Here is a 10,000-nt window from a genome sequence, read left to right on the forward strand (position 1 = left end):
TTCTCCAAAAGGTCGCGTCCATAATACTTCTAAGGGATCTATTTTGTTTAATTGTTACCGAAGTTGCTACCGCTCTAACTTCATGAGCCTTAACTTTAAGCAAATTACGATCCTTCTCACTTAAATGAGAGTGTGCCTCTCTAATCAATAGTCTAATAAAATAAGACAACGCATTCTTCGACATAGGCAAAGAGGGCTTTTAACGGAGCACCATAAGGCCTCTGAAAAAACCTCACAGCAGTTTAGTTCTAGATAAATAAAACTAAGAGCTCTAACGGGGCACAGCACTCTTTCAACTTCATTCCCAACAATCTCAGATAGACTGGGAAGTTCAAATGATTTAGGCCATGGACGAGCGGAAGTTCATTTTTGGCCAAAAAACCAAGCTGAAGAGAGCATACTGCTTTATTAGCGGAGAAGCCGATATTCTTGCTAAAAGCATGTATCTCACTAACCCTTTTCGCAGAAGCCAAGCTCACCAAGAAAAGTGTCTTGAGGGTAAGATCCTTCAGGGAGGCCGAACTTAACGGTTCAAACCTGTCTGACATAAGGAACTGCAGGACCACGTCCAAGTTCCAAGCAGGAGTAGAAATATGACGCTCCTTGGAAGTCTCGAAAGACTTAAGAAGGTCTTGAAGATCTTTGTTATTAGATAGATCCAAATTTATATGCCTGAAAACAGAAGCTAACATGCTTCTGTAGCCTTTAATGGTAGATGCAGAAAGGGAGCGACCATTTTTCAGATAAAGCAGAAAATGTGCAATCTGTGCTAAGGAGGTACTGGAAGAGGAAATAGAGGAGGACTTGCACCAGTCTCTAAATACCTCCCACTTAGATAGATAAATCCTGATGGAAGAGGATCTTCTAGCCCTCGCGATCGCTCTAGCTGCCTCCTTCGAAAACCCTCGAGCTCTAGAGAGTCTTTCGATAGTCTGAAGGCAGGTAGACGAAGCGCGGGGAGGCTTTGATGAAATCCCTTTACGTGAGGCTGACGCAGGAGATCCATCCGCAACGATAGACTTCTTGGAATGTCTACTAGCCATAGAAGTACCTCTGTGAACCACTCAGTCGCGGGCTAGAGGGGAGCAACCAACGTCAACCTGGTCCCTTCGTGAGAGGCGAACTTCTGAAGAACCTTGTCTAGGATCTTGAATGGTGGGAAGGCATAGATGTCTAGGTGAGACCAGTCCAGCAGGAAAGCGTCTATGTGGGATGCCTCTGGATCTGGAACTGGAGAGCAGTAAGTCGAGAGCCTCTTTGTCAGTGAAGTCGCAAAAAGATCTATGGTGGGTTGACCCCATGTCATCCATAGCTTCTTGCACACAGTCTTGTGCAACGTCCACTCCATGGAGATGACTTGTCCTCTTCTGCTAAGGCAGTCCGCTAAGACATTCATTTCTCCTTGCACAAATCTCGTCAAAAGAGAGATGTTACTTGCCTTAAATGGAGTTCCTTCTGATCCGTGGACCAAAGACCCGAGCATTCCAGACTGTCCAGTGGCGCTCCCTAACCCAAATCCGATGCATCTGAATACAACACATGGTTTGGGTTCTTGATCGCAAGAGAAAGACCTTCTCGAAGTCTGATGTTGCTGTCCCACCAAGTCAGACATGTCTACACTGAGTTGGAGATTGGGATAGAGATACTCCCTAAGCCCTTCTCCTTGTTCCAATGGTTTAGGTGAAAATGGAGAGGGCAAAGGTTGAGTCTCCCCAGAGAGATAAACTGCTTCAGCGATGAAAGAGTTCCCACCAGGCTCGTTCAAACTCTTACAGAGCAACTGTTTTTCTCTTGCAAGTGACGGATTTTTAACAGAGCTTGTTCCATTCTTGTGGGAGACAAAAAGGCCCGAAAAATTCGACACTGTATCTCCATCCCCAAATAAAGAATAGTCTGGGATGGAGTACTGTTACGACTTCTCTACGTTCACTATGAGACCTAGCTCCTTGGTTAGGTCTAATGTCCATTTGAGGTCCTGCAGACAGAGATTTAATGACGACGCCCTGATTAGCCAGTCGTCAAAATAAAGGGAGGCTCTGATCCCTGAAAAATGTAGAAAGCTTGCTACATTTTGCATGAGCCTTGTAAAAACAAGCGGAGCAGGACTGAGGCCGAAGCACAGTGCTCGAAATTGGTACACTACTTTCCCGTCCACAAACCTCAGATATTGTTGAAAGTTCGGATTAATCGGGATGTGGAAGTATGCATCCTGAAGGTCGAGAGAGACCATCCAGTCGCCTTCCCTTACTGCTGCCAAGACAGATTTGGTAGTCTTCATCGTGAACTTTGTCTTGACAATGAACACATTGAGTGCACTTACATCTTAAGTACTCCTGCAGTGAACGTGGCTGCCAGTTCATTGGAGCCATCCCTTATAGCCTTGTTCATGCATGACATAATTTGTACAGCAATACATTGTCGACTGGAGAGACCTTCTTACTTAAGGCTCCCAGGGACCAATCCAAAAAATTAAATACTTCAAACTCTCGAAAAACTCCTTTCAGGAGATGGTCTAGCTCTGAAGAAGACCATAAAATATTGGAGCGTCTCATGGCTAGACGACGAGGATAGTCCACTAGGCTTAAGAAGTCTCCCTGGGCAGAGGCAGGCACTCCCAAGCCGAGAACCTCTCCTGTGTCATACCAGACTCTCGAGCGAGAAGCTAATTAAGAAGGAGGAAAAGCAAAAGTAGACTCTCCCAAACTTCTCCTGGACTCCAACCAGTCTCCCAGCAAGAGCATGGGTCTCCTGGAAGAACAAGAAAGAACTGACTTCGTATATGCAGGAGTCGAAGAAAGTCATGCCAAGAGTAAACTCAGACGGCGGAGAACGTGGAGCAGCCGTTACAAAAACGAGTAGGACAAAACTTCCCCAAAGAAATTCATAATTTTAAAAACAAGGGATTTTTGGACAACCCTAGGTTACTCCTCATCTGAATGAATCCCCAAAGGTACATTACTTGAAAGGGGGTCATCAACCTCTTCAGAAGGCACATCATCTGACAAATCCAAAGTCTTGCGAGAAGGAGACTTATTTTCAGAATGACGTGAAGGAAAAGCCTGAAAGGCTACATCAACTTGTATATGAACAGAAGTTAAAGTTGGAGGGTCGATGTCATGTTGTGAATGCAGAGAATGTTATTCTACTTCACGTCGTGACAAAAGTGACTGACGTTCAAACGTCACGTAGTAACAGCGGTGACTGCTGTTCGATGCTATATCGCGACTACGGTGACCGACCCTCGACGTCATATTGCATCTACGGCGTCCACCGCTCAACGTCACGTCGCGTCTGCAGTGTCTGCAGCTCAACGTCACGCTGCGACTGCGGCGGCTGACGTTCAAACGTCACGCAGCAACAGCGGTGACTGCTGCTCGATGCTATATCGAGACTACGGTGACTGACGCTCGACGTCACGTCGTGTCTACGGTGTCTACCGCTCAACGTCACGTCGTGTCTGCGGTGTCTGCAGCTCAACGTCACGCTGTGACTGAGATGGCTGACGTACAAAGTCTCGGAGGAACTGCAGTGACTGCTGATCAAAGTTATGACTCCACTTAACTGACTGTCGATCAAAGTTACATCGAGATTTATGCTCCGCATCTCGTTTAACAGCAAAGCTGAGACTAGGGATAACGTCAGCGTGACGTAACAAAGCTCGTTTAGAAGGTTGAAGACCTGAATCATGTATCCCAGAACCGTGATGTACAAAAAGCAAAGGATCCTTTCGCACAGGAACAGGATCGTAAGCTTTCATTAAAGAAGAAAGCTTTAAGAGCATATCTTGCAAAACACTTAACTTCGGATCAACCGAACTCTGAATAGATCGTGACGTCGGAAACGTCTGTACATGAACGTCATCGCTATGAACGGGACTCTCATGATGACTACAGCTAGGACCTTGAACTTGTTCTGAAAGAACTAATTAACGTTTCAACCGTTTCGAAACCTTACGCCAAGGTTTTTAAAGAGACGAATCATCGGAAGACGAGGAGAACTTCGTCTCTCCTGTCTTATGGCAAGGACATGCTTGAAGAGCAACGTCTGATACCTTTGAGGGAACGTCTGTTCGTTGGTTTACACCTCTCACTCCCTTAGGTCCTACGACATTCCTTCTCCCTGGTGCAGGGGAGCCTGAAAGAGGTCTCGGACTAGGCAAGTGACAAGCACGAACAAACAAACCCTCCGCAACACTGAACATGTTTTTCGCACTTTCTTTACTGACGTTGCATTTTTTAATAATTTCACATTAGACATGAATAAAGCTGATTTCTACCTGAAGCACGCAATTCTTCCTTAAATCAAAAGGTTAGAATTGCGAAAAATGTCGTATAATGTAAGCTCATTAGTACAAAATGAAACACATACATATATATAGAATAAAACGGAAATATATAAAGTTAAAAAGATCAGTGACTTGGGAGGAGACTAAAACTAAAACACTTAAGGACAACGTTTTCAATCTCTCACCGTACAGTGCCTTGGGATGAGAATAAAAACTAGAACGTTATATCCTCTCTCTCTCTCTCTCTCTCTCTCTCTCTCTCTCTCTCTCTCTCTCTCTCTCTCTCTCCCTCTCTCTCTCTCTCTCTCTCTCTCTCTCTGTACAGAGACTTGGGACGAGAGTACATATCTGTGAGAATAAAGATTTGGATCGTTCTCTCTCTCTCTCTCTCTCTCTCTCTCTCTCTCTCTCTCTCTCTCTCTCTCTCTCTCTCTCCTGCTACTCACAAGAGAAAATCTCACTCACTCTTCGTCAATAAAAGGTTATTTGACTGAAGGATAAAACTAAAAGGACTAAGAAATTGAAAATTAACATGTTCCTTTAAATTAGTATCTAAAAAACTTCAGTTTGTAAGAAGAATGAACAAAACGTCAAAAACGATTTACTCTTTCTGCAAAGTGAAACCGTGATTCTCTCTTTCTCTATCGTAACGATAGAGTGCAAACTGCGTAGCATAAACAAACCAAAAGTTAGTTCATCTTGGAAAACAGCACGAAGACTATTCAAAGAATAAAATTCTTAAAATATTTTCTAAAAATATTGATCTCATCAAACTAAACAAATATTGAATGGGCTCAACGTTGTTTAACTTCGCTTTCCAAGTCCGTACCGCCTACAAAGAATAGGCATAGGTCGCTTCTAAACAAAATTATAAAATTTATCTCGGTGTTTAGTATAAATGGAAAGGGAATCGAAGACGCCTAATAAAGGCGGGTGAGATATAAAATATATAGAGATAAATCTATAAATATAAAAAAAAAATTATAAAGTAATAAAAGAAAAATTACTAAAAGCCTTTAACACACTTCCGTACACTGAGGGAAGGGTCGGCCATCTTTCTCTATGGAAAATCCCGAGAGAGATTAAAAAGCAAGGGTAAAAAAATTTTCTCTCCCCATGAACAAGTACTTCACCAATCAGTAGAAACTTGAGGTTAAGCGCGTGCGGAACCAATGCTGTCACTACCACCGACAGAGAAGAACTGGTTTGGTTGAGAAGTATATGCGGTATCTGGCCGATAGTCGGCGCTGGTGGGCACACCCGACAACCTTCATGGCGATCGCTCGCAAGTTTTTGGAATCTGTCGACCGTCGGAGACGTAAGCTATATATATATTCACCGGCTAAGTTTATTATTTAAAATGAATGTTTACTCAAGTCCTTTATTTTTTCTATATATTAGTGAGAGTTTCCGTGTACGCATACACACACTGTTATATATTTTATATATTGAGTTCTTTTATGGTTATTTTTCCTTTGTTTTAGTGTCAAGCTTATAATTAGGTTTACTTTTAAAGAAATCGTTTTAATTTCGATGAATATTTTGGTTGGAGATTAATTTTTAGCTTGTAAGAAATATATAGTACATTTTAGGCCATTCTTGGTTTTTTTTTCTCCTTCCTGTCCAAGAAGAGTCTGGTTGGTTATAACGGTAAGAAGAAAATTTCGTATTGGAGAGGTATTTGTCGGTTAGAGGAATTAAAGGGTGTGGGGTTTGTTGTTGCAACATGCCGCCACAGTGTGTGTGGGAGTGTGTGTGTGTGTGTTTCTTCTGCACATATAAGGAGAAAAGATGTTATATTTGACATCAAGTAAATCGAGGTAATACCATATTTTATAGTATAGCCAGAGAAATTATTTTACCTAATGCTGCATGTTTTGCGAGGAACTAGATGATAAATTCTTTTATAAGAAAACATATCTGTCACTCACTTTCACTTTTGTTTACTTACAATTTCCCAAAAGTTTGTGTGGATGTGGATAAAAATTCAAAGCCTCATTCTAACTCGGAAAAACTGATCTGCCCAAACCCAGATCAGGTAAAGCGACAGAAATCCTCGAATTCGAACACGTAAATAATAGGTCGCTATCAATAACAGTCACTGAGAAACTGAAATCGCAAAATTTATCGTTGGGTCCCAACTATAAAACTTCCAAATGTCCTGGAATTATTTCTAAGTCGACAGAGGAAGTAGCAATCATTCTTCAGGTACGAAAAATATGTTTTCTTCCTATTTGACGTATCATTACGAATTTCAAAGCATTTTTTATGAATTCATCATTACGCTTAGTCGAATGATACTATTTGTCTATTTCTTGGACGGCTACTTTCATCTCTGCAAGTGTTAATAAATTCCAGTTATCCAATGTACGCTTGGACACAAGGGTCTCTGTCATACCTCTCCATGAGGACGTACACTCTGACACAACCTTACTTCACGGAAAGTAGCCAAATAGCGTAGGGAGACATGGAAATGGTGGAGGACGGGGATAAACACTGGAATTCACCGTGCTGTAAAGGTGGGGCTTGGTGCACTTTCTTAGAGCGAGTCGTACCAAGAATTCCTGTGACCAATTGTACATAATTTATTTCATGATTTTCATGCTTTTAATGAAAAAAAAGAAGAAAAACTTCACCATTTATTTTTGGAGTCTTATGTTTGATCATGATATGAAACATTTTTCTTTTTTTTTACTTGTAAGGCTTATTTTTAACATTATTCTCTTCCAAATGATGTCATGTGATGTTTTTTAAGTTGGTTAATTCCCTGTAACACAATTTATAAAAAGAGAAATGTAACACAAAATTTTAGTATGTCACGAGTTACTGCACTGAATCCAGTATCATATATGAAAATAGTTTTAATTTATCATTTTGGGCCAATTAATGGTTTTATGCAGTTCAGGGGTGGCTGGATGGTACCCAGTCACATCTATATATACACTACTCACAGCTGTCATGTACGTCACTTTTTCTCTTGGGTTGGTAAAGATAGATCCTCTCCTCTCTCTTCTAGGTTGCTATTGGATTTTTTGACTGTTCTTTTTCTTTTCAGATGTGTTTTCTCTCTATTCCAATCGCCTGCATACGAACCTGTCCTAGGCTCGAGGGTGCTGTGTATGGTATCTTCCTGTAATCGTTTGAGACTGACCCGCACTCTCTTGTGTGAATCGTGTTGAGGTCATCGATGTGAGCATAGTTCACCTTGCGAAGTGTGTAGGAACTGGCTGCCTCCCTATGGGACAAATATGGACGGTACAGGAAGAAGGCTAAGCGCAATCTCTCTCTCTCTCTCTCTCTCTCTCTCTCTCTCTCTCTCTCTCTCTCTCTCTCTCTCTCTCTCAGGGATGAGGAGAGTGCTTTCTTTTTTTCGTACCCTCAAATATCTTCCTAAAGCTGCTTTTCGCTCACGCTCTTTAGAGGGATTAACGAGTAGTAGCGTAGACCGACTAACTCCTTGGTAATACCCGGGTACTGAGGTATTAGTTGCTTCCCCTAGAACACCAGCTACACCTCCAGCCACTGTGGAGCCATTTTCTCTTGCAGACATACAACAGGTTTGGCTGTCCATAGGGGTTACTGTACCCCTTACGAAGGAAGAGTTTGTGCATCCCCTTCAGGGATTCTTCTCCGGAGACTGGAATATCTCTCACTTTGGAGTTTGTGAGGTTCACCTTTCGCTCTCTCCCGGACCATCCACACATGGACAAGTTGGTTGCACACATTAGCCTCTCCAACAGCCTGCTGGTGACGATGATTCCACGCTCCATACTGTAACATCGTCAACCCAAAACCTTCAGCCTTTTTTTTCTTCCCACAGGGTGTCAGCAGCTGCAGGTGATGATGATCTTCCGGAGACCAACGCCCCTTTCAGCTGCGAACAGGGACGAATCATTCCATCTTCTCGTCCTTTAAGACACCTGATCAATGTTCGCGACTATCTGAAAATCATCTGCATCAGAGGTCATCTCGATCCAAGTGTTCTTGTAAATGGCATCCTGCTCTAGAGCTTTAAGCTCAAGAGATCTTCATTGTCAACACTCTTCCCGGAGGCGTTCCTCGTCACGAGGAGAAGTCTCGTGAAAGTGCTGTTCCTGAACACAAGCATCCCAGTCTAAACCTAGTTCCAGACGTTCGCGTTCTAGATCCTTGCGATCTAGATCACAAGGACGATGCTCGCATTATCAAGGACCAAGCTCCGTTTCATGAGGGCAACGTTCACAATAGCAAGGGCGCCGGTAACGAGAGTGACGTTCATGCTCGTAAAGCCAACGCTCACGTTTGAGAACTAGGCACTCACGATTTTCTCACCGTTCTCGATTGAGAGATAGACGGTCCCGATCGCAAACCTCGCATTCACGAACAAGGTCTAGACGTTCCTTGTCTAGAGGCAGAGGTAAGCTTTCACGCATCACATCAGCTCGCGTCCTAAACTACCCTTGGCCAACCCTGATCTGGAAACTGAACATTCCTGATAGAAGTGTCCTGCTAAGCCTCCAGTGATTTTTTATAGCCTCGAGTGCCTTAGCAAAGCATCCGCCTAAGCTCAAGGAAGGATGTCCCTACTCAGAGCCCATGCTGCTGACACTGTCCAGTGTAGAGGTCCCTTCATAGCTGCCTGAAGACTCCATGCTTCCTCCTACTAGTTCAGCTCCTAGTGCTCCTTGGAACGTGGTTTGTGACTCAGGGTCCTTAAAAGGACATCCTTATAAATCATTACACTAGGCAACTGACCGAAATCTCACTTTGAAGACGGCGTTCCAGCTAAATTTAGCTTCGGCAAAGAGAGTCAGTGAACTTCATGGCCTCTCAAATGACATCGCCCATTCAAGGGGATGAGGGGAAGTGATATTCAGCTTCCTCCCTGAGTTCATTGCCATGACTCAAAATCCAGGTGTTCTGGACCCGAGGTTCAGACCCTTTCAGCCTATGAGTCTCTGTTCTGTAACAAAGGACCTAGATCAATTGTTACTGTACACAGTGAGGAGTTTGAGATATAACCTTAGATTCACTGCAGCAACACGGTCCCCTCTAAAATCTTTGTTTGTTAGTTGTGGCAGAATAAAGAGGTGGATCACTAAGAACACTGTGCTATCATGGATTCGCCAAGTGATCGAAATAACCTTGGTCCCTGATCCTCCTCTGGCTCCATGACCTAGAGCCCATGATGTCAGGGACATTAGTAATTCCCTGGTCTTCAAACGCATCTTTTCCAAGGTGCCAGTTTTACAAGCGGGTGAGTGAAATAGGCAAACTACATTGAGAGCCGACTTTTTGAAAAACATGGCCATAGGAGACTCAATACTTTTAATATCCGTCCTATTGTGGCTGTTCAACAAGTGATTTAAGAAAACCCCGGGCTGCTCCTTATTGGACAAGTAACAGTTCCTTCAGGGCATTGATTACCGGGGTTAGGACTGGGATGAATGAGAGAATGTCTGGCTTCAATTTCTTCATATTACCCTCCCCTTGGGCACAGCACCATGGGTTCTCTGCAAGCTGCTTTCAACCTCTACAGGTAATTATCACTTCCTTTGTGTAGCCTTTTATAAGTTATAAATATAGCCTCTATACTGTTTACGTCCCCATTGTTTCTCATAAAATAAATAATGGGAAATGTCTGTACTTATTCCTATATAAACTCGGAATGTTCATATAGACGTACAAATCTCTCAATACGATATATTGTACAGGCAGCTATTATACATACTTTGC

This window comes from Palaemon carinicauda, chromosome 5 (assembly GCF_036898095.1).
Source record: "Palaemon carinicauda isolate YSFRI2023 chromosome 5, ASM3689809v2, whole genome shotgun sequence".
Taxonomy (NCBI): Eukaryota; Metazoa; Arthropoda; class Malacostraca; order Decapoda; family Palaemonidae; genus Palaemon; species Palaemon carinicauda.